The sequence below is a fragment of the Bos javanicus genome, chromosome 8, assembly GCF_032452875.1.
Source record: "Bos javanicus breed banteng chromosome 8, ARS-OSU_banteng_1.0, whole genome shotgun sequence".
Classification (NCBI taxonomy): Eukaryota; Metazoa; Chordata; class Mammalia; order Artiodactyla; family Bovidae; genus Bos; species Bos javanicus.
Genome location: NC_083875.1, coordinates 47,667,040 through 47,692,334, shown reverse-complemented (window position 1 = coordinate 47,692,334; position 25,295 = coordinate 47,667,040). Strand labels below are relative to the sequence as shown.

The 25,295-nt window shown below is 38.7% G+C and overlaps 1 protein-coding gene and 1 pseudogene across 6 annotated transcripts in view; one reads left to right on the top strand and one right to left on the bottom strand.

Annotated features, from left to right (window-relative positions):
* Positions 1–25,295, top strand: part of TRPM3 (transient receptor potential cation channel subfamily M member 3) — a 608,143-nt gene that overhangs the window by 213,739 nt on the left and 369,109 nt on the right. The window lies entirely within an intron of this gene.
* The window catches only part of LOC133253275 (beclin-1-like), a 194,153-nt pseudogene that overhangs the window by 100,687 nt on the left and 68,171 nt on the right, over positions 1–25,295 (bottom strand).

The following is a 25,295-nucleotide window of genomic DNA, read 5'->3' as shown; positions in this document are numbered from 1 at the left end:
GTAAAGAAATTCAAGTATAGTAAGAGATTCTTCTTCATCCAACATGTTCAGTCACCTTCTGTGAGCCACTTTGTCTCATTAAACCCCATGCCTTGGGGATGGGCATTATTACTCCTTGACGTGGGCATTATTATTCCTGTTTAACAAATGAGGACACCATGGATCACATAATTTAAGTGACTCAGCAAAACTCCCACAGTTGGTAGGCAATAGAACCCACATAGGGATTCAGATCTTGGACTCCACAAAGACAAAAAATCCTTTCCATTTGCTACATAATCCGAGTTAGAGCACACTTATAGATGGCAAAGTACCTGTTACATTGGCTCTTTATTCTCCAAAGTCAGTGTTTCTCAAACTTTGGTGAATATGAAGATCACCTTGAGAACTTGATGAAAATATAAATGCCCAGGCTTTGTTCTCCTTTAATTAGTTTTTCCTCTGTGTTGTTCATTATTTCTCCACCAAAATTTGAGAAACACTGGTGAAAACCACCCATATTAGAGATGATCTGCAGCGGTTGGTAGTTTGCCCAAAGGCAATTACAGAGCCATTGGTGGCTCCAGTGGTAGCCAGGACTCAGCCCCAAGCTGATCCCAAATCATTGCTTCTGAACTTGGAGTGGGATGTTAGTAGAGATAAAAGGCAAGGAAGGCATGTGCTACATAGAACAGTCTTTATTATTGAAGAAGATAGGAAAATTATATAATCACTGACAAAAAAGAAAATGAATCCCTTCCTGCTCAGTGAATTTTCCAACAAGGTTTTGATCTCCAAGAGCCAGAGTTGATTTGTAAATAATCTGCTCAGTGTATCGATATGGTTGTTGAAGCCTGAGATTCTCACCTCTTCTTCCTGAATCTTGCCATCCTTTTCATTTCCCTCTCCTGTTGAAGTTCTGTACAGTTTTTGGCCTGAGTGTGTTGGCCAATCTCTCCTTTGCCTGAGACTCTCTAACCTGAATGATTAATTCATTTGTCTGTGTCTGCATGTGTGTATGTGTGTATACAAACCCACCTAACAGCCTGTCTGCAATTTCCAAGTCTAAAAAAAAAATGTAAAAACGTGGTCCTGGGGTAGATTTTTGAGAAGGAAAATTGTCTCTCCTTTTTCAAAGGTCTGTTGCTGGAAAGTGTGCATCAATAAAATATACCCAGGGCAGATACTACACTGATAAACCCCTCATACTTTGCTCCACCCTACACAATGATTTTTAGATTTCATTCTTGCATACTTATGTGCAAACTGTTAGAAATCATAGTGTTTATTATTTTAAAAAAGAATCTTAATAAATGCTTTAGCTGCAATGATATCTAAATGGAGAGTTAGTTTTGTCCATCACTAAGACACAGCAATGCTGATTGTCCTCAATTGTTTTCAAATACAAGCTACCTCCTTCTTTCCTCAACCCTTGCACATGTTCCCTCAGCAGGAACCACACCTGTTCCCACCACTCTCCATCTCCATCCCCAGACTTGTCATTGCTAACTCCTCATCCTTTAGTCTTAGCTCCACTGCCATATCCTCTGAGAAGCTTTTCCTGCTGGTTGTGCCTTGATCTTCTATTTGTTTCACAGTTGTTTCCATCATACCCTGTGTATTGAACACCATTATACACTTACAGTTTGTTTACTTCCTTTGTTACATATGTCTGTGTCTGTTTCCCCACCACACCACAGGCCCCATAAGGGTAAGGAACAACCTGACATTGCACTTAGCACATCATAGATGTTCAAGAAATTTTGAATTGATGGACCACCAGGACCAAAACCATTGAGACTGAGCCACTTTGTTTTCACCATTCCATATTTGGTATTCTCTAATCACTCTGTCTTTACTTTCCAGAGAATGCTAACAAGGTTTCAAAGAAACTTGGATAATGTAACTTGTTAATGAAAAACATGAGCTTAAATCCCAGCTTTGTCACTTCATAGGTTAGTGAACTTAGTTAAAATATTTTACCTTTTTGTGTCAAAGTTTCCATATCTATAAGCTGAAGATAATACTTCTATCTAATTCAGAAGGTTGTAGTGAGTCTTACTTAAGTTAACACTTGTTACAAGCTTTTTAAAACAGTAGCTGGCACTAAATTCTGGGCATTGTTTCTCAGGATATAGTTTCAAAAGCTATATACAGGGAAGGGTTCCAACACCTGCAGGAATTTTAAATTGGCTATAGGAAGGTTAAAGCCACCCAACTGAGAACCATTGTCCTGTGTTTTTGTTTTTTGTTTTTTGTTTTTTGTCCTGTGTTTTAAATACTGAGACATCATCTGGATTGAAAGCAGCTTACTGTTATTATAATGGAGAATCTGCCTCATCAAGCTGAATTCTAAATGATCCTGCCACCTTCACACTTTAAGGAGCAACATCTTATGTCATTAGCAGTATTAATTAATTTTACCTTAGTAGATAGGTACATTGAGGAGAAGGAACTCCCCAGGGCCAGAAAAAGAGTGAATAAAGATACCCAGAAAAGGTTATAGCAACTCTATTTCATAATCCAGCTCTCAGTTAAAATGATTGAGATGTCCTTACTTTAGATTTCCTATCCTTGCTCTCAGTATAAGTTTTAATTGTATTTATCTTAGGAAATTTCTCTTTCCAATCTTTCACTGGTAAAATCAACCCTTGTGGGTATGTCTGATCACTATAAGCCAATTAGGGATTTGTTGATTTATCTCAAGAAACTGTTCTTTGAAGCATTAAGGTAAATCTATCTGTTGCCATTCAGAGCCTGTATTGCTTTAAGCAATTGGGCTGACTAATATTTGCTTTACTGTTGAAATTGAGTGATAAGTCATTAATCTTGCTGAATAATTCATATATATGAGAAAAGGGGATGAAGCTCTAAGACAAGTTTCAGGGACTGTTGGGTAATTAGCAGCAGGAGTAGATGGAAACTCCTGTTCACTTTGAAAAGTTCTGTCATCAGTAAAGATAATAACTTTGGTGAGAATTTTGGTAACAAAACGATAAAGGGAGCACAGCTCATTTTAGGTATTCCCTGCTACCCTTTTGCTCTTCTCTTCCTCTTCTTTCTTAGTTGCTTTGAAGTAGCAGTTTTTTGTGATACCCCCACCTTTCACAGAGGAAAATGGCTCTGTTTAAAAGCAGGTGTACTTTAACCCATTTGTGGTTTAATTAGGTATCCCTTGCATAAGTTATTGCATCATTATTTAAAGAATGTTCAGAGGACAGGTCATCAGCAAAGAATGAGAAAGAGTCAGCAGAGAGGTAGGAGGAAAAGCATGATTAAATGGAGAGAGACATATTTACCAGAGGTAGAGAGAGCCTCCAGGAGGAAGGTGCTGTTAGCATGGGCCGATGTGAGGGGAGGAGCTAGAGAGAAACACCCATAGAGCATGCAGGAGTTAGCAATAGTCATTGGTGCCTTGAACAGAGTGGCTCAGTAAACTGAGAAGGGAACATAACCTGAGGAAGTGGGAATGACGTGGTTACTACATGTTTGAAGTGATATTCTGCAACCTGTCCAGATCTCTGTAGTTTTTGATACAAACTCACCTAGAAATTCAAAACTTATAACAAAAATCATGGAGCACTTTAGCTCCCTTTGCCCAACCCTCCCTTACACAATTTTAGTGATGCAACTCCAGATCCTATTCTCCAGAACAATCAGAAGTCCTAAAAGTGGGTTCCAAATTCTGCTTTGCTTATTTACTGAACAGAATATACTGAGAAATTGTAATGGGAGAAGTTTCGTGTAGGAAAGTAGCAAATTAGAAAACAAATCCTCAGAAATCAACTAAGAAATTTCTGAACTTTATTAAATTGTAAGGGGAGTTCTATGCCCTCCCAAAACATTCATAGCTTTTAGTCTGAGAATCTAGTCAGTCTCTCAGCTGATTTCTGCAGGACCTGCAAGAGTGACGGGATCACGGATATAGTTGTTGGAGCCCTTCTGCCCCAGGAACTTTGAAAGAAGATTTCACGGTGCATCCAGTAAACATTCAAATGTCTGTTTAGGGATGGCCACATTTTCAGTCAGTCACACTTTGAGGCTTCTTTTCTAGTGAAGTTTCTATATAAAAGGGTCAACAAAATATGCTATATGTTCAGTTTCTTTTAACTCAAGAATTTATTAGTCAATTTTTTTTTTTGAAGTGTTGGGTTTTTTTGTGGGGAGGGAGTTTGTTCATAGGAAAATTTGTAATGTCCCAGTGACTTTGCACATTTCTAAGAAATAGAAGAAAACAACAGAATGGGAAAGACTAGAGATCTCTTCAAGAAAATCAGAGATACCAAAGGAACATTTCATGCAAAGATGGGCTCGATAAAGGGCAGAAATGGTATGGACCTAACAGAAGCAGAAGATATTAAGAAGAGGTGGCAAGAATACACAGAAGAACTGTACAAAAAAGATCTTCACGACCCAGATAATCACGAAGGTGTGATCACTCACCTAGAGCCAGACATCCTGGAATGTGAAGTCAAGTGGGCCTTAGAAGGCATCACTACGAACAAAGCTAGTGGAGGTGATGGAATCCCAGTTGAGCTCTTTCAAATCCTGAAAGATGAAGCTGTGAAAGTGCTGCACTCAATATGCCAGCAAATTTGGAAAACTCAGCAGTGGCCACAGGACTGGAAAAGGTCAGTTTTCATTCCAATCCCAAAGAAAGGCAATGCCAAAGAATTTTCAAACTACCGCACAATTGCACTCATCTCACACACTAGTAAAGTAATGCTCAAAATTCTCCAAGCCAGGCTTCAGCAATATGTGAACCATGAACTTCCTGATATTCAAGCTGGATTTAGAAAAGGCAGAGGAACCAGAGATCAAATTGCCAACATCCGCTGGATCATGGAAAAAGCAAGAGAGTTCCAGAAAAACATCTATTTCTGCTTTATTGACTATGCCAAAGCCTTTGACTGTGTGGATCACAATAAACTGTGGAAAATTCTGAAAGAGATGGGAATACCAGACCACCTGATCTGCCTCTTGAGAAATTTGTATGCAGGTCAGGAAGCAACAGTTAGAACTGGACATGGAACAACAGACTGGTTCCAAATAGGAAATGGAGTACGTCAAGGCTGTATATTGTCACCCTGTTTATTTAACTTCTATGCAGAGTACATCATGAGAAACGCTGGGCTGGAAGAAACACAAGCTGGAATCAAGATTGCCGGGAGAAATATCAATAACCTCAGATATGCAAATGATACCACCCTTATGGCAGAAAGTGAAGAGGAACTAAAAAGCCTCTTGATGAAAGTGAAAGAGGAGAGTGAACAAGTTGGCTTAAAGCTCACCATTCAGAAAATGAAGATCATGGCATCCGGTCCCATCACTTCATGGGAAATAGATGGGGAAACAGTGGAAACAGTGTCAGACTTTATTTTGGGGGGCTTCAAAATCACTGCAGATGGTGACCGCAACCATGAAATTAAAAGACGCTTGCTCCTTGGAAGGAAAGTTATGACCAACCTAGATAGCATATTCAAAAGCAGAGACATTACTTTACCAACAAAAGTCCATCTAGTCAAGGCTATGGTTTTTCCTGTGGTCATGTATGTATGTGAGAGTTGGACTGTGAAGAAGGCTGAGCACCGAAGAATTGATGCTTTTGAACTGTGGTGTTGAAGACTCTTGAGAATCCCTTGGACTGCAAGGAGATCCAACCAGTCTATTCTAAAGAGATCAGCCCTGGAATTTCTTTGGAGGGAATGATGGCTAAGGCTGAAACTCCAGTACTTTGGCCACCTCATGTGAAGAGCTGACTCATTGGAAAAGACTCTGATGCTGGGAGGGATTGGGGGCAAGAGGAGAAGGGGACGACAGAGGATGAGATGGCTGGATGGCATCACTGACTTGATGGACGTGAGTCTGAGTGAACTCCGGGAGTTGGTGATGGACAGGGAGGCCTGGCGTGCTGCGATTCATGGGGTCACAGAGAGTCGGACATGACTGAGCGACTGATCTGATCTGATCTGATCTGTAGTATGCTACAAGTTATTCTAGCAAGAATGAAATAAAATAATTTAAAAATTACCATGTTTACTGATTCCAGTATAGTTCCAATAATTTAGACTCTCAAAAGATTTATTTTAAAGTCATAAATAAGTCTTGTCATTTAGAGATGGCTACACTGAAGAAGAGGTACCTAACCGATTTTCCCAAAGATGAGTCTGTGGCCAAACTGAGAAGGGAAACGAGACTAGCCTGAAACCTAAATCTAATTCCAAGCTCAGTGCCTGTTTCTCTGCCTATCTATCCACTTAACTAACCACCTTTAAAAGCTTTTCCATTTTGAAATATACAGTTATGGAAAGAAGTTATCTCATCAGCGCATGCCATGTGGTGAAGTTTCATCAAAATGTCTAACAAAACAAGTTCATTAATTTTTTTAACTGTTTTCAGTTCATGACACATTTCCTCATTGTGTTAATATTGAAAAAAAGTGTAAGATAACTGATGCTACAAGCTGATTTCCTCCCAAAGGCTTTTGAGATAGTAGAGATTGAAAATTGGTGATAAGCCATATATCTTTTGTATTGTCTGGGAAGCTGAGAATCTGGAAGATTTTGACAGATATGAGTTATAGCACAGAAATCCTACTTGAATTTCCTCTTAGATGCTAACTGGAGTCAGCTGAGCTGAGTACAAATGAGGTCGATGTTAGTTTATTTCACCAACAAGTACAACTCTTGTCGTGAGCAAAGAGTATAGTCATCCCTTGGTATCCATGAGTTATTGGTTCCAGAAGCCAATCCCCCACAGATTGAAAGCCACAGGTTGGTACCTAAATCTGTGGATGCTCAAGTCTTCCATATGAAGTGTATTATGTAGTATTATGAATACAGTTGGCCCTCTGTGTCTGTGGGTTCTGTGTCCCCCTGTTCTGCATCTGCAGATTCAACCTATCCAGTTTACAGTTGGTTGAATTCATAGACACGAAATTCATGGATACTGAGGGTGAACTGTATATCTCATTGAGTCCTAATAAAAATCTATTTCCTAAGTCAACAGAACTCTAAGCATAGAAGGAGACCTGTGTGATACAAAAGTACTACAAGTACTTTAGAGGGGTAAAGTTTGTAGATTTCAATTCATTTGAACCATTAGGCAAAACACCCAGCAGCCTAGAAGTGATAACACTAATATCAGTTCTGATTTCCAGTCCTCCACTAACCCATTAGTGGTCTCTGAATAAATCAATTGCTTTCCCACTGAAGTGTCCCATTTCTCCCAATTGAATTTCCTTATCTGATTCCAAAGGGTTAATTAAACATTTTTTCAAGAACTATAGAGCACAGAATCCCATTCTTGCCAAAATTTTGCAGAGGATGGAAATAAATTCTCTCCTTCCGTGGAAAATTCTGTGTCTGCCAGGTCTTCCTACAAAATTTAGTGAATGAGACTGAATGAAGTTGTTTTTTTCTTTCTTGTTTGTTTTAGAAATCCCTGAAAATTGAATCAAAGCAAAGCAATACTATTGTTCACATCTAAACATGTGTACATTTAGTTATTGATTTACATACTTATTTACTGCATTTATTGAACTTACAGTACATTTATTCCATACAATCAAGTTTGAAACCCTTGGGGGGGCTGGATACTTGAAATTGTAAAATTACTTCCATGGAGCAGTCACCCCAAGAAAGCTTTGTCTCCTATGTTTTTATAGCCAAAGTTAATCCTATTGCTGAGGCAATGAGAGTAGTCTTTAGCATTATTAGAAAGCATTTGAAGGAAGGGACGTGCATAAATGCACAACTATTTGCAGGCCTTTCATTCTGTCAGTAACTGGACCACTAATACTCCTTTTCCTAATGTTTGTAGCTTTGAAGCACACTACGGCAATTTTGGAAATGGGTTACTGATTTGAATAAACAGCATGCCTAAACCTATTTACTGAGCATGGCCCTGCCCATCAGAACAAGACCCACTTTCCCCCTCAGTCAGTCTCTCCCATCAGGAAACTTCCATAAGCCTCTTATTCTTCTCCATCAGAGGGAAGACAGAATGAAAACCACATCACAGAAAACTAACCAATCTGATCACATGGACCACAGCCTTATCTAACTCAATAAAGCTATGAGCCATGCCATGTAGGGCCACCTAGGACAGACAGGTCATGATGGAGAGTTCTGACAAAACGTGATCCACTGGAGACAGGAATGGCATACCACTTCAGTATTCTTGCCTTTAGAACCCATGAACAGTATGAAAAGGCAAAAGATAGGACACTGAAAGATGAACTCCCCAGGTCAGTAGGTGCCCAATATGCTACTGGAGATCAGTGGAGAAATAACTGCATAAAGAATGAAGAGATGGAGTCAAAGCAAAAACAACACCCTGCTGTGGGTGTGACTGGTGATGGAAGTAAAGTCAGATGCTGTAAAGAGCAATATTGCACAGGAACCTGGAATGTTAGGTCCATGAATCAAGGCAAATTGGAAGTGGTCAAACAGGAGATGGCAAAAGTGAATGTCGACATTCTAGGAGTCAGCAAACTAAAATGGACTGGAATGGGTGAATTTAACTCAGATGACCATTATATCTACTACAGTCAGCAAGAAACCCTTAGAAGAAATGGAGTAGCCATCATAGTCAACAAAAGAGTCTGAAATGCAGTACTTGGATAGAGTCTCAAAAATGACAGAATGATCTCTGTTCGTTTTCAAGGCAAAACATTCAGTATCACAGTAATCCAAGTCTATGCCCTGACTAGTAATGCTGGAGAAGCTTGTTTGAACCGTTCTATGAAGACCTACAAGACCTTTTAGAACTAACACCCCCAAAAGATGTCCTTTTCATTATAGGGGACTGGAATGCAAAAGTAGGAAGTCAATAAACACCTGGAATAACGGGCAAATTTGGCCTTGGAGTACAGAATGAAGCAGGGCAAAGGCTAATAGAGTTTTGCCAAGAGAACACACTGGTCATAGCAAACACCCTTTTCCAACAACACAAGAGAAGATTCTACACATGGACATCACAGATGGTCAATACTGAAATCAGATTGATTATATTCTTTGCAGCCAAAGATGGAGAAGCTCTATACAGTCAGCAAAAACAAGACCAGGAGCTGACTGTGGCTCAGATCATGAACTCTTTATTGCCAAATTCAGATATAAATTGAAGAAAGTCGGGAAAACCAACTAGACCATTCAGGTATGACCTAAATCAAATCCCTTATGATTATACAGTGGAATTGACAAATAGATTCAAGGGATTAGATCTGATCGACAGAGTGCCTAAAGAACTATGGACAGAAGTCGTGACATTGTACAGGAGTCAGTGATCAAGACCATCCCCAAGAAAAAGAAATGCAAAAAGGCAAAATGGCTGTCTGAGGAGGCCTTACCAATAGCTGAGAAAACAAGAGAATCAAAAGTCAAAGGAGAAAAGGAAAGATACACCCATTTGAATGCAGAGTTCCAAAGAATAGCAAGGAGAGATAAGAAAGCTTCCTCAGTGATCAGTGCAAAGAAACAGAGGAAAACAATAGAATGAGAAAAAGTAGAGATCTCTTCAAGAAAATTAGAGATACCAAGGGAATTTTCATGCAAAGATGGGCACAACAAAGGATAGAAATGATAGGGACGTAACAGAAGCAGAAGATATTAAGAAGAGGTGGCAAGAATACACAGAAGAACCATTCAAAAAAGATCTTCATGACCCAGATAATCATGATAGTGTGATCACTCACCTAGAGCCAGATATCCTGGAAGGTGGAGTCAAGTGGGCCTTAGGAAGCCTCGCTACAAACTAAGCTAGTAAAGATGATGTAATTCCAGTTGAGCTATTTCAAATCCTGAAAGATAATGCTGTGAAAGTGCTGCCCTCAATATGCCAGCAAATTTGGAAAACTCAGCAGTGGCCACAGGACTGGAGAAGGACAGTTTTATTCCTATGCCATAAAATGCTCAAACTACCACACAATTGCACTCATCTCACATGCTAGTAAATTAATGCTCAAAATTCTCTGAGGCAGGCTTCAACAATATGTGAACTGTGAACTTCCAGGTATTCAAGCTGGATGTAGAAAAGGCAGAGGAACCAGAGATCAAATTGCTAATATCTGAAGGATCATGGAAAAAGTAGAGAGTTCCAGAAAAACATCTACTTCTGCTTTACTAACTATGCCAAAGCCTTTGACTGTGTGGATCATAACAAATTGTGGAAAATTAAAGAGATGGGAATACCAGAGCACCTTGTCTGCCTCCTGAGAAATCTGTATGCAGATCAAGAAGCAACAATTAGAACTCGGCATGGAACAACAGACTGGTTCCAAATCTGGAAAGGAGAACGTCAAGGCTGTATAATGTCACCCTGTTTATTTAATTTATAGGCAGAGTACATCATGAGAAATGCCTGACTAGAGGAAGCACAAGCTGGAATCAAGATTGCTGGGAGAAAGATCAATAACCAGAGATATGCAGATGATCCTACCCTTATGGCAGAAAGCAAAGAAGAGCTAAAGAGCCTCTTGATGAATGTGAAAGAGGAGAGTGAAAAAGTTGGCTTAAAGCTCAACATTCAGAAAACTAAGATCATGGCATCTGGTCCCATCAGTTCATGGGAAATAGATGGGAAAACAATGGACACAGTGACAGACTTCATTTTTGCGGGGCTCCAAAATCATTGCAGATGGTGATTGCAGCCATGAAATTAAAAGACGCTTACTCCTTGCAAGAAAAGTTATGACCAACCTAGACAGCTTATTAAAAAGCAGAGACATTACTTTGCCAACAAAGGTCCATTCAGTCAAAGCTATGGTTTTTCCCGTGGTCATGTATGGATGTGAGAGTTGGACTATAAAGAAAGCTGAGCGCCGAAGAATTGATGCTTTTGAACTATGGTGTTGAAGACTCTTGAGAGTCCCTTGGACCGCAAGGAGATCCAACCAGTCCATCGTAAAGGAAATCAGTCCTGAATATTTATTGAAAGGACTGAACTGAAGTTGAAACTCCAATAATTTGCCCACCTGATGTGAAGAACTGACTCGATGGAAAAGACTCTGATGCTGGGAAGGATTGAAGGAGAGAAGGGGATGACAGAGGATGAGATGGTTGGATGGCATCCCCAACTTGATGGACTTGAGTTTGAGTAAGCTCTGGGAGGTGGTGATGGACAGGGATGCCTGTTGTGCTGCAGTCTATAGGGTCACAGTGAGTTGGACATGAATGAACGACTGAACTGAACTGAACTGAAGCATATTAGGAGGTAGAGCATTTGTCATGCTTGGGGTGGGGGGAGTCAGAATCTCTTTTTTCTTTATAAATGGTCCACAGATGTAAACAAGATTACATGTAAGTCTCATCCAGAAAACATTTAAGTATCTATCTATTCTTGAAATCAGACTATAGATATAGCTAGTTTGTCAGAGTTTGTAGTACCCCATGACCCAGACTAATCCGTTGGACACACATCAGTGAGGGAAAGATGCAAAGTAGGGGTAAAATGGTAATGACAATGCATTTTCAGTAGTACAGGCCAAAGTTTAGGTACATTTGGTGGCTCAGTCGGTAAAGAATCTGCCTGCAATGCAGGACACCCAGGTTCCGTCCCTAGGTTGAGAAGATCTCTTGAAGAAGGGAATGGCTACCCACTCCAGTATTCTTACCTGGAGAATTCCATGGATAGGCAGCCTGGTATGCTACAGTCCATGGGATTACAAAGGGTTGGATATGATTAAGCAACTAACACTGGGCTTCCCTGGTGGCTCTGATGGTAGAGAATCTGCCTGGAATATGGGATATCGAAGTTCAATCCCTGGTTTGGGAAGTCCCTTGGAGAAGGAAATGGCTACCCACTCCAGTATTCTTGCCTGAAGAATCCCATGGACAGAAAAGCCTGGCTACAGTCCATGGGATCGCAAAGCATCGGACATGACTAAGCAACTAACACTTTTACTTTTTCACTGGAACTGTATAAACAACTTCCTGTTTATAGGTTTTTTTTTTCCTAATATATATACATGTTAGATAATTGTGCAAGTCACCCTTGACATCAAAATTATCCCCAGTACTCATTTTTTGCTTCACCTAATGTTTATTGAACACCATGGTACCTAGCCTGGAGTAAGCACTAATGTGGTTCCAAAAATGAATTCAGTCCTTTGCGCCTGAGATGCTCAAAGTCTGATGGGGAAGGCAAATCAACTAACAGACTAATTAAATACAATCCAGTAAATACTATGATACAGGTTAAGTTCAAAATGTCAGAATACTATAAGCCTAGAGAAAGTATCTGTCTGGAGAACTGGGAAATCTGTTATAGAAAAGAATATTTCTATTGAGTGGGTGGGAGTTAATGAGATAGATAAAAGCAGCAGTGGGTAGAAAAAGGGGAAGAAAGGGGTGATGAAGATCATGGTGTAGTTGCAAAGCAGTGCATAGGAAAGTGATAGAAGATAAGATAATGAAATACAATAGATTAGGGTTCAACTATGAAGGACTTTGGGCTTCCCTGATGGCTCAAAAGGTGAAGAATCTGCCTGCAGTGCAGGAGACCTGGGTTTGATCCCTGGGTTGGGAAGATCCACTGGAGGAGGGATCCACTAACCACTCCAATGTTCCTGCCTGGAGAATTTCATGGATAGAGGAGCCTGGTGGGCTACAGTCCATGGGATTGCAAAGAGTCAGACACAACTGAGCAACTTGTTCACATGAAGGACTTTATACGAATTTTCATTTCATTTTCTGAGAACGTGATACCTTGGAAAAGGCCTTATAGACTATAAATGTCTCAAATACAAAATTTAAGCCCATGATTGCCCACTTGTTTTCTCTGGCCATTTCATGGCACAACTCATAAAATCTCAGATGAAATTTTCCACTAATGAGATGTAAATTATAATACATTTCCCATATATCTCAATTGCACATCTCTTCATTAAAAATATCAATTGCCAAAAGAAGCAAGGGTATTTTATATTTATTCTGAGGGAAAGGGGAATTTTATTATAATGGGCATTTTGCATACATTATCCTGTTTAATTCTGCCAAGTCAATGGTGGTAGGCATTATTAATTCCTCATTTTTAGGATAAAAAAAATTTAAAACTGATACTTAGTTAATTTGCCCAAATTCATCATCATAATAACTTTGCAAATTAGTTAATGCATTATACTTAATGTATTGCAAATGCACTTAATGCATATATTATATATAAATATATATTTCATATATTATTTAACCTTCACAACTCTGTGAAATCATATTTTATTCCCATTTAGAGATGAGGAAACTGAAGCTAAGAAAGACTAAATGAATTGCTCGTGGTAGAATTATGGTTTGTACCCAAGTCTAGCTGATTCCCACACCTATTTTTTTTTCCCCCATTACTGTCACTTAATGCTCAGAAAGCAAACCTGAAATGCTTCCTGGTTTTCCCAGGCCTAATCCTAGAATCCTCAAATATGTTTTCTTGCCAAACCCTTTCATTATCCTTCCATATTGTACATTTATCAACTGTGCCTTTGTTATTTCTGAGTCTACTTGGGACTCTGCACATCTTGGTGCTGCCTTTTGTATTCTAAAGATTTTGGTAAACTTTTAAAAAGATTCTGACAAATGCATGTTTTAGACCACTGGGGAAATTTTTTTTTTAATTATCTAACATGTTGGTAAAGCAATGGAAGCAAGAAAATGCAGTTATGTGGCTTCTATAACTTTAGGAATTAAGTTTGGCAAAAGAGTTTATATACCAAATATTTAGAATATTCAATTTTATTCTCATTATCCTAGAAACTCCCAAATATATGTGATAGGCAAACTTCAAAGTTTATTGCAAAACTTTGAATTTAAAGGTTTTTTTTTTTTTTTTTTAACGAAGCTTAAAAGATTTGGTGAAAACATTGAAAGGTTTTTCATTTGGAGAAAATCCGTCTTTCTTCAGAGAGCTCATTTTTCCATTTCTTTCTGATCATTCTTTATGCTGCAAAAAAAAAACAAAAAAAAAGAACCTTTATCACAGAAAGCAAAAAGAGTGCAATAGTGATCAATCCTACCTTTCACTTCTTTAAATGAAATGTTTTCTTCAAACTTCACTTTATTGTTGTTTTTGGAAGCTGATGAGTATGTGTCTTGGGTATAGCTCTGGGTTCCATCTCCAATCAGTTTTAGTCATCAAGTGTTCGCAGTTATGAAGTCATTCTTATTTCTTAATCATAGACTTGTTTCTTTGTGCATTTTCTTAATGCATCTTGAATACACTCTTAAAATTACATAACCTTTGCGTTTTTGATTGCACTCACAAATAGAATTTTAAGCTTCTATAGTTTTTTCAAATGTATTTCTAGTTATTCTTAAAATTTTTAACTATACCTACATTCAAATGCATAATTTACTGTAAGGACAATTATCATTATACCAGATACTCTATCCAGCATGAGTTTCATCAGAGTTTGAACAGTGTGTCCCCAAAGTTGCTTTACTTATTGTTGGCCTTGTAAAACTCATGAAAGGTAGGCAAAAATTCTGATACATTTAAAAAGTTGCTTTTAGGAAAAAGTAAATTTTATGTTTCTTTATCCAATCTGGAATTTGGAAAATATGATTATTGGAACCCCAATGTTCAAAGTTATCTATGTTTTCTCAGCTTTGATTATTGCATTTGATACATATGAATGTGTACATTGTGTTTTTCCATCAGCTAGTTTCCTTTATCCTGCTTTTCCTGCTCCCAGCTCCCATATCTCAACCAAATACACTGGCAAGATTTTTGTCTTGGTTTTAGTGATTATTTTAAATGAACAGTTTTCTTGCCTTTGCCAAAGTTTATGGTAACCACTTTTGATGTTTTTGAATTGAGTTTAAATCATATTTCTTTATGTCATAGAACCTCATTGCACCTTGATAATCCTGCATTTCATTTCTTAATACCTCCTAATGCAACATTAATAAGAATGTGTGCTGCTATGCTCTATCCTTCACTTTTTATTTATTGTGGGCTCAAATATTAACATGCTGCTGCTGCTGCTAAGTCACTTCAGTCGTGTCCGACTCTGTGTGACCCCATAGACGGCAGCCACCAGGCTCCCCCATCCCTTGGATTCTCCAGGCAAGAACACTGGAGTGGGTTGCCATTTCTTTCTCCAATGCGTGAAAGTGAAAAGTGAAAGTGAAGTCACTCAGTCATGTCCGACTTGTAGCGACCCCATGGACTGCAGCCTAGCAGGCTCCTCCATCCATGGGATTTTCCAGGCAAAGTACTGGAATGGGGTGCCATTGCCTTCTCCAAAATATTAACATACCGTGGCTTAAATGTTAAATAAATGAAATAAGTCAATAATATACATGTTCTTTTTTAATAATCAAAATCCAGTTGTAGGAAAAAGATAATGAAAAATGATAAAAGAAAATATGAAAATTTCACCCAGAGAAACAATTTCCATGGCACTGCTGAATCCTCACATAGGATCTTATATAATCTGCATTTAGTGACAACATGGACAGTTTCTTGAACTACAATTTTGAAAAAGATGATACTAAATGGCTACCATTTTCTGTGCACTCTCAATGTAAAGCGTTATTCTAGGTACTTTAACAAGTGTGACTATTTCTATCTATTACTTTGTGTTTTTGCACCCACTCCTGCCCTGCATTTTCTCCTGGGGATCTGTTCATTTCTCCCAGCACCCCTAAAGAGCTGGATGTAGCAAGAGAAACTGTGGGGAGCCAGGGATATTGCATCCCAACTCCACCATTTACCATCTTTAGGATCTATACTTTCTCTTTTTACATTCTCTGAGCCTCAGTTGCTGCACAGATAAAATGAGAATAAAAATATCTACCTCAAAAAGTTGTTGTGAAAAAGAAATTATATGTATACCCAGTGGTTGATACTTAAGATTCCACAGTTTCTCTTGTAGCAGACAGACTGAAGAGCTGAAATTTTAAGGGCTAATTCTAATTCTATACAGGGAACAAAACTAGAGTAAGGGACTGGGGAAGGAGAACAGCAAAAATGCATCCTAAAAAAATCAAAACACAAAAAATTCTTGAGCATATTCAATACTTGGAGAAGCTCTTGGTTAAGATAAGGGTCCTGTGCCAAAAAAAAAAACAATGGGGGGAAGCAATTTTTCCCTAACTATAACAGGGAACAATAGATTTTCCAGTTATCAATGCCAGCCACAAAAAGACTCAGCCAGGAACCAGTGGACCATATGCTTTTGGATAGAACTGTCCTCAAGGACCATCCACAACATATCATTTTGTAAAATACAGTTATCATATAGCTTAGGCTCCAGAGTCATGAAAAAATGTGAGGGACAATTATGTTTAAGAAATGAGGCAATATATTTGAAGGCTCTTGGAACTTGTCAGATAACAACTAAATAGGCCAGGAGACTACTTTCTACTCTTTGTAAATATGGCTAGAAACACAACAAGAATGTAGCATCTTTTCTTTCCTGTTCATGTGCTGGATCTTTCCTGGACTGTGGAGGAAGCCATGGTCAAATGGCCAACTAAAAATCATAGTAATTCTTATCATATATTGTGATATGCCATTGTAGGAACCCAGGGCTTTCCTTAGGGACAGCTTAGTTGCAAGTTGCTGAAACACGCTGAAGCTAGATTCTGTGGGGATAGTTAATTGTCAGGGCAACCTCTCAGATACCCAAAGCAAACAGCAAAGGTCAGCCAGGTCTCTCATGAGGCAACATGTTCTTCACTTCATCTTCTCTCCACCTACCTGCTTTGTTCTCTCATATCTATGTGAGATCATGTTTCTCAGAGGCTTCTGTCTTCTGTGACACAGGTTTGTCATGTTTCCTTTGGATCCAGTTGAAAATATTCAGCTGCAACCCACTCCAGTACTCTTGCCTGGAAAATCCCATGGATGGAGGAGCCTGGTAGCTGCAGTCCATGGGATCTCAGAGAGTCAGACACAACTGAGCAACTTTACTTTCACTTTTCACTTTCATGCATTAGAGAAGGAAATGGCAACCCACTCCAGTGTTCTTGCCTGAAGAATCTCAGGGACAGCAGAACCTGGTGGGCTGCCGTCTTTGGGGTCACACAGAGTCGGACACAACTGAGGTGACTTAGCAGCAGCAGCAGCAGCAGCAGACCCAGTGAAGTAAACAGAGGGAACCCTATTTGGTAGTCAATGTCACAGAGTTCCAGTGCTCCTTGTTGTCTCAGCTATATTTGGTATGTGTGTTTCAGATTGAATTTTCAAAAAAGACACTGTAATTGGCCATACTTAATCTTTAGACAGTGACTGCAGCCATAAAATTAAAAGACGCTTACTCCTTAGAAGGAAAATTATGACCAACCTAGATAGCATATTGAAAAGCAAAGACATTACTTTGCCAACAAAGGTCCATCTAGTCAAGGCTATGGTTTTTCCAGTGGTCATGTGTGGATGTGAGAGTTGGACTATGAAGAAAGCTGAGCGCCGAAGAATTGATGCTTTTGAACTATGGTGTTGGAGAAGACTCTTGAGAGTCCCTTGGACTACAAGGAGATCCAACCAGTCCATTCTGAAGGAGATCACCCCTGGGATTTCTTTGGAAGGAATGATGCTAAAGCTGAAACTCCAGTACTTTGGCCACCTCATGCAAAGAGTTGACTCATTGGAAAAGACTCTGATGCTGGGAGGGATTGGGGGCAGGAGGAGAAGGTGACGACAGAGGATGAGGTGGCTGCATGGCATCACTGACTCGATGGACATGAGTCTGAGTGAACTCCGGGAGTTGGTGATGGACAGGGAGGCCTGGCATGCTGCAATTCATGGGGTCACAGAGTCAGACAAGACTGAGCGACTGAACTGAACTGAATCTTTAGACAGGGTCACAAAGAGTCAGACACGAGTGAGCAACTGAACTGACTGAATCTCTAGACAAGGTCCCTTGGTTTCCTGTTTCCACATTGCTCTGTTACTTTGGCCAGAGGGTCAAGATCATCTGTATAAAATCCAGCTGTTCCTAGGATCACCCTTTTGGTAAAAATTGAAGAGTGGAGTCATTTTAAAAAGGAGTAATGAAACCTGGTCTTATTCAGACAAGTCCAAGTATATCTAATAGAGCTTCAGCCTATAGTCCTACAGATACCATTATCTGCAGTTCACAAATGAAGACACTGAGGCTCCAAGATATTAAAGCTCCTTCCTAATGTCACATACTGCTAAGTCACTTCAGTCGTGTCCGACTCTGTGTGACCCCGTAGATGGCAGCCCACCAGGCTCTGCTGTCCCTGGGATTCTCCAGGCAAGAACACTGGAGTGGGTTGCCATTTCCTTCTCCAGTGCATGAAAGTGAAAAGTGAAAGTGAAGTCACTCAGTCATGCCTGACTCTTCGCGACCCCATGGACTGAAGCCCACCAGGCTCCTCCGTCCATGGGATTTTCCAGGCAAAAGTACTGGAGTGGGGTGTCATTGCCTTCTCCAATGTCACATACTAGTAAATTACAAAAGTGGCATTTGATTCCAGTTGTATGTCTCTGACTCCAAAACCCATGTTCTTCACATTTTGCCTTAACAGATGAATATCCAGATGGCCTGCAAAAATGGGGGCAATTTGTTTGAAGTCATAAGAATTCAGAATTAGTTTCCAAAATAGTTTCTATGCTTCTAGGCAGTGTATCCATTATCTTGGAATTAAGAGATATCACAGGAAAGCTCTTTGTAAGAAAATAAATACTGCATTTTAAATGCTATTAGGAACTATTAATTAGTGGGAGAAAGCTGCTGCTCCCAAGCTAAAAATAGACAAATCAGTCTAAATTAGAGGAGAATGGATGGTACCCAAAAGGAAATGTGAGGCCCAATTGATTATGCTGGCTTCATGGTTTGCCCAAATCCCTCTGGTTGGCAGGTCCTATAAGGTGCTGTGATGTTGCCAAATCTCCCCCCCACCTTTTTTTTTGGTACAAAAATTCAGGTACTTCAGACCCTGTACCTAAGCCTTAGAGAAACACTGAAAGGAAGAACGCAGGAGAAAGGATTCAGAAAGTCCTTGTGAATAGCGAAGATCATTAAAACAACCATTGGAAGCTGGCAGCCCAAGAAAGTATATAACAAAAAGCATTTTTACTCTCTCCATGAGAAAACCTTAATGTACTTCTCTAAGTTAGAAAATTAAAATGGAAGATTTGGATGCCTTTAAGGTTTTCCTAGTTGTGTTGAGATTCCTTTACTTTGTCTCATGCTATGATTTTCCTGAAATGTCTGTTGGTCTACATGACTGTCTGATAGTTGCTTTGTGGATGGCATTTACCAATATCATTCAGGGAACATTCAATAATGTCATGTCATTTAGTCACTAAGTCGTGTCCAGCTCTTTTTTGACCCCATGGACTGTGCCCACCAGGCTCCTCTGTCCATGGGATTTCCCAGGCAAGAATACTGGTGTGGGTTGCCATTTCCTTCTCCAGGACATCTTCCCGACCAATGGATTGAACCTGAGTTTCCTGCTTTGGCAGGTGGATTCTTTACCACTGAGCCACCAGGAAAGCCCTTCAATGATGTCTTATCTGCAGCTAAATGTATTTTCACCTCCTACATGTAGTACAGTACATTTGAATTTCTGTTAAAATATAAGGAGATATTCTCTCTCAAACTTCCCAATAAGAGAACTTTTCTTTACCCCACCCCCAACATCCTTTGAAAAGAGAACTAGAGTACCAATTCAGACACAAAGTATGATAAACAGGAAAATGTTTCAATATGTCAGTAATAACTCATTGTGTAAAACCTTGATAAGTAAGACTGTGCCCTTCAACTATGACAGTCATGGAGAATACTAGAATAAATTTTCATGTTACCTGAAATGGAATTTCCTTAGAGATGATGCATTTTCAGATTAGCCTATAAACCGGAAATTTTCTTATTAAATTCAGTGCCTGCCATGGGGAGAGCTGTCAACACAGGTCTCCTCTGGTTGGAAGATTTAGTTGACATGTTCTGCAGTGTAGGTATTTGTGATCTCAAATCTTCAAGGATACTGACAACTTTGAAAATTTAGTTCTTAAAATGCCTTCCCTAAGCACACCCAGAACTGATATTTCCCACCGGTTATGGTGTGTTGAGGAACAACACAGCATTGGACAGGTGTGCAGAATACTAAACTATGACAAATTTCAAAAGCTGCTTAAAAGTAATAGGTCATAGAAAAATGGTTCTGGTTGTTAACTTCTATTATTGAAGCCCAAGACCAGGATGTGAATAGGGTTTAAAGGTGTCCCTATGTTTCTTTAAAGCAGTACTACATGAAGAAAAAGTAGTTTTTTGTTTTTTTTTTTTTCTTTCTGGAATGTTTTAAGATCCAAAAAGTAGTTCTGCTTTTGCCGTCTACCTGTCTCTTTTTCAAATGCTTCCTTTTGAGTGAGCCTACTTTTCATTTTCTTATAAATCTCTCTGTGGAATCACATATAATCGTATGATTTTGCAAAAGAATACAGTACATACAGTAGTATCTCTGAATTATGTAATCACAAACCTTTACAAATAAATACAAATAACTTCATGAACAAATACATTAGTTTGGGGTAGACTTAAAATATTTTACAAAGGCTTTGTCTCACTTTGGTCTTGTGACGCCTTACTCTGAAGATTACAGAAGCCCCCAAACCCAGATTTGTAATTTATTTCAATTTCTTTTCAAGTTAGAACTTTGAGGAGGAAACCATTATAGGTCATCTCTTGTTGATATTATTAGTCCCCAGTTTACTTTACCAGCAGCCTATGGACCATTTTTGGCCCTCTTTAAAGAAGGATAACTTTTCTGTGTGTCTTAATAATAGTTGTTGAGATATGCAGATTATAGATTGACTTTTAATGGTGAGTGGGGAGTTTTATTTTTCCAAAGGCTTATCCTTTTCTAGTTTTGAGTGGATCATAAAATGCCACATTGAAACTGAGCCCTCACCTAAATAGATACTGTTTTCAGAGTAGTGAGACTGGCCTCATTTCCACATTGTAAACAATTTCTGAACCCAGAAAGGTTGCTGTTCTCGAAATCCTAATTGTGTTGAAGAGGACTTCTAACCTGTATTGACACTGAAAAATTTTTCTCCATTGGGCAACTTGAAAGCACATATTGTGCTGCTTCTTCCATCTTAACATTAAATATTTTAGAAAATGAGTCACTGCTAATATCCCAGTCATCCAGTCCATATTCCACCAACATTTCTGTGGACTCTATCATTGAAACAATATAGAGTCTGAACAATGACTCGTAATCTCTGTAACTACCGTGTTTAAGACCTACCTCTGACTCCCACTGCCTCCTCCAAAACATTTTCCTCTGTGTCTCTAAGAAAAAGGTCTGGTTTAACACATCATTGCTTACAGTGGTGAATCATCATTTATTTGCCCTCAATGTCACCAAAAACACATTGCCATCAATATTGAGTGAAGACTGGTTTTGTATTTGAAATGTATTGTCTCATTTTTAGGTTCAATTTTGAGCCTCTGAGTTATTTCAATAATATCAATGTGCAAAGTAGATTTAATTGAAAACCCTTAAGCCAGCCTACTCAAATCAGTCAAAAGTTAAAATTTGCTGTGTAGCAAATTTAAATGTTGGAAGGACAGCACCATCTGCTGGAAGGGGGCAGGTAGGGAAACACATGTTAGCCAAGTGTTGGAGAATCTGAAGACCAAAATCCCTGATAACACAAGAGTGTGTATATTCGTGTTTAAGTAATTCACATATTAATTGGCAATTGTGTTATTTCAATGAAAATGACACTTTATGGTTCAGTGGAAAGAGCACAGAGTGAAAGTAGGCTTCTGGTCTTGGTTCAGCCTTCATCAGTTTTTGTTTTTGTTTTTTTTTCTTTTTAATCCATATAACCTTGAGGATATCACTTCTTTAAAATAAGAGTTCCTGTGTGTGTCTTGGGGGTGCATGGGTAGTATTACTTAAGCTCCCTACCTCACGTTAGTCAGCTGAGGGGAATGGTTGTTAAAGTGCTTTGTAACCTGTAAATCACATTAGAGCTATAAGATATAAATGTTAGCATATCAAATTTTAATTCAGCAAGATGTAGTAGAAACAGAGCAGATCTAATACACTGCCAGAGAGGCCGTTAATTGGTAAAGTAATTTGGCAAGAAGAGGAAGAGCTTTAAAAACATTCATCTGGTTTGACTCAGTAATTTTACTCCTAGGAATCCCTCCAAAGAAAACCATTAGAGATGTGGAAATAGATTTATGGTCAAGAACATTCATACTAACATTATTTATGATGTTGAAATACTGGAAATATAACTGATGGTCATCAGTAAGTAATAAATAAATCCCATGATAGAATCATGTGTAGCATTAAACATCAGGGTTTGAAGAATAATGATGAGGAAATATTCGTAACTTAATTATAAATAAAAAATATGAGATGTGAAAGTGAATGGCCAGTCTAATTGTAATTTTGGAAGGAAAAAGAAAAGAAATGATCAAAGAAGGAAAAAGATATTGATAGACACTGAATACCATCAACACTATTAACATTTTAGACTATATAATTCTTTGTTGTAGTTTGGTGGGGGGCGGGGTGGGTACTGTCCTCTATATTGGAGGGTATTTAGCAGCATCCCTGACCTGTATCCACCAGATGCTATAGCAACACTTCCCCTATATGTGACAATCAAAAATGTCTCCAAGCGTTGCCAAATACCTTCTGAGAACCAAAAATCACTCGGGTGAGAACCACTGGTTTAACGGAAAGTGGTACAAAAAATTACAGTTATTTCTTTGCTTGTATGTGTACTAAGCCCTGTTTGACCAATAAGCTGGCTATAGGAATCAAATGGAGAAAATGCAGAGTAACTCACTAGTTCTCCAGGGTCTCACTTAAAGGAAGTTCTTGGGAAATGAACTTGACATCTGGCAAGAGCAACTCATAGGAGATATATGTCTATGCACAGATTGGAAAAAAAATTTTTTTTCTGACATATGACCTTTAGGAATTTAGACCTTTTTCCTTTGTACTAGTTACATTATTTTATGGTCATTTCTTGGCAAAAGAAACTGTTCTCATCACTGACAGGTGATGAATGAGTAACTTACTTTCTTTTTCTTTGTATTTTACATATTTTCCATATTTTTCTGCAGTAAACATAGATTAATTTGTTATCAAAAGAAAGCAAATATGTTTTAAGAGACCCTTGGAGTGGACCAGGAAGCAAATTTGTGAATACTGGCTAGTGTTTTCCTGATGTAATCCTGATGACTTCATCTTCTTTTTTTTTAAATCCCTCTGTCATCTTAAAATTGGACAAAAACCTGCATAAGGACATGTTTTGAAAAGTATAAAATGCCATGAAAATGAAAACACATTGGTATCTTAAGTAACACAACTTGAGGTTTTCCTGATTTCTTTTTCATTAATTAGTTTACTCAAATTGTCAAATTAATAAATCAAGAAATTTTTAGGCTCCAGGTAATTGTTCCTGGATAGGTACCATAGTTTATAATAGGCTGAATAGTCTAGTCCATTTAGGAAGCCAAAGTCAGAATGACCAGTCACTTTTATTCTTGGTGGACATTATTTCTGCCAAGCAGACAATTTGTATTGTTTCAGCTGAGCTCATAGCAGATGAGCTTTTGTGGAACATGTTTACAGAGTCTGTTCTCTTTCCTCAGGTCCCAAATATTACATTTTATATAACATGCTGGTTACCTTCAAAATCTCCTTTTGAAAAAGAACCTCTTTGGAGATCTAAAGCTCACTATGTGGAGAGAAAATGAGCCCGAGACCACTTAGCTGCACAACAATAACTGAAATAGGTTAAAAATGAGCATGCTGTTTCCCTTTCCAATTTCTTGAAATGAAATTTTCTCAGCAGTGGAGTATCAGTGTGTAAGTGTTTAGCCACAAGCTAAATTCAAGGAGTTGTAATAAATTCTGAAAGCAGTGATTTAGTAAAAAAAAAAAAAATAAATAAAGAAAGAAAAGGTAATCAAGGTAAAATATAATATTATGTGTCTTCAAATACAGTAGAAGACGTGTAGAGACAAAAAAATATAAGGACTGACTTTCTGCCATCTAAACTCCTTTTTTAGTAGCTTTATCTAAGTATAATATACCTATCATTAAGTTAATTCATTTTAGGTTGCTGTTTGGTAATTGTTAGGAAATGTGCAGAACTGTACAATGAAACACACCAATTGAACTTCTTTTTGAGGCCTAATACTTTATTGTTCAAGTCAAACCTAATAACAATGCATGGAGACGTGTGTGTGTGTGTGTGTGTGTGTGTGTGTGTGTGCACGTGCGCGCATGTGTGCGTGTGATTGAGGACAGCATTTGGAGAGGTGATGTTTATTCAGAATTGAGTCTCTTTGTCTAAGAATGGACTATAAAGCAATGTTGTGAATGCAATGGAGAAAAAGTGCTTAGGTTCTTATATACATCAGGAAATCTTTTTTCAACCTGTGCACAGATATGTATCTTCTATGAGTTCTTCTTGCCAGATGTCAAATCCACTTCCTAAGAACTTCCTTCCTTTAGGCAAGACTCTGGAGAGTCAGTATCTTACTCTGTACTTTCTCCATTTGATTCCTATAACCAACTTACTGGGCTTTGCAATGTAGAAGTACAGAAATTCCTTTCTTTTCTTACTGCTTTCCCTTAAACCAGTGGTTCTCAGCTAAGAATGAGCCCCCAACCCGTCTCAGGGGACATTTAACAATGTCTGGAGTCATTTGGGTTCTCACATCAAGGGAGACACTAATGGCATCTAGTAGGTAGAGGTTAGGGATGCTACCAAACATCTCATATTGCACAGAATATCCTCCCCAGCTCCCCATACACACACTTCTCTCCAAAGTGTCAGCAGTGGCAAGGTTGAGACACTCTCCTGTAAACTCACTTCATGCATCTGCTAGTCCCCACCATGGACAACATGTCCGGCAGGATACATATCTTCTCCAGTCATAATAATAAGTCCTGTGGTCACTTTCAAACATGTACAAGTTCACTCTAAGAAAAAATCAAATAATTCCAGTTTCATCTGGTTAAATATCAAAACTTACAAGCTTATTTGGAGTGAACACTTTTCCCATATAGTAGTGCAGACCTGTTGGAAACCTGCAGCAGAAAGCAGCGTAGTTAGCTGATTCCCCCTTCCTATCTTGTGTAGCTCTCTGTTTCCTGAGCTGCTATTTCTATGCCTGTTACAGTCCAGCACAGGTGGCCAGGGAATTACATGACTGGTACAGTTTCCATTTGGCATTAATGCTCTCTGGCATAATGCTTGGACAATACAGACTTTTTTATTCATGAGATGCTTTTTCTGTTTCTTTAGATCGTACTTTTGACCCCACCTTCCAAGGTCTTCTCTAGCTCCTTTCCTCCTCTGGCTGCCTTCTTAAG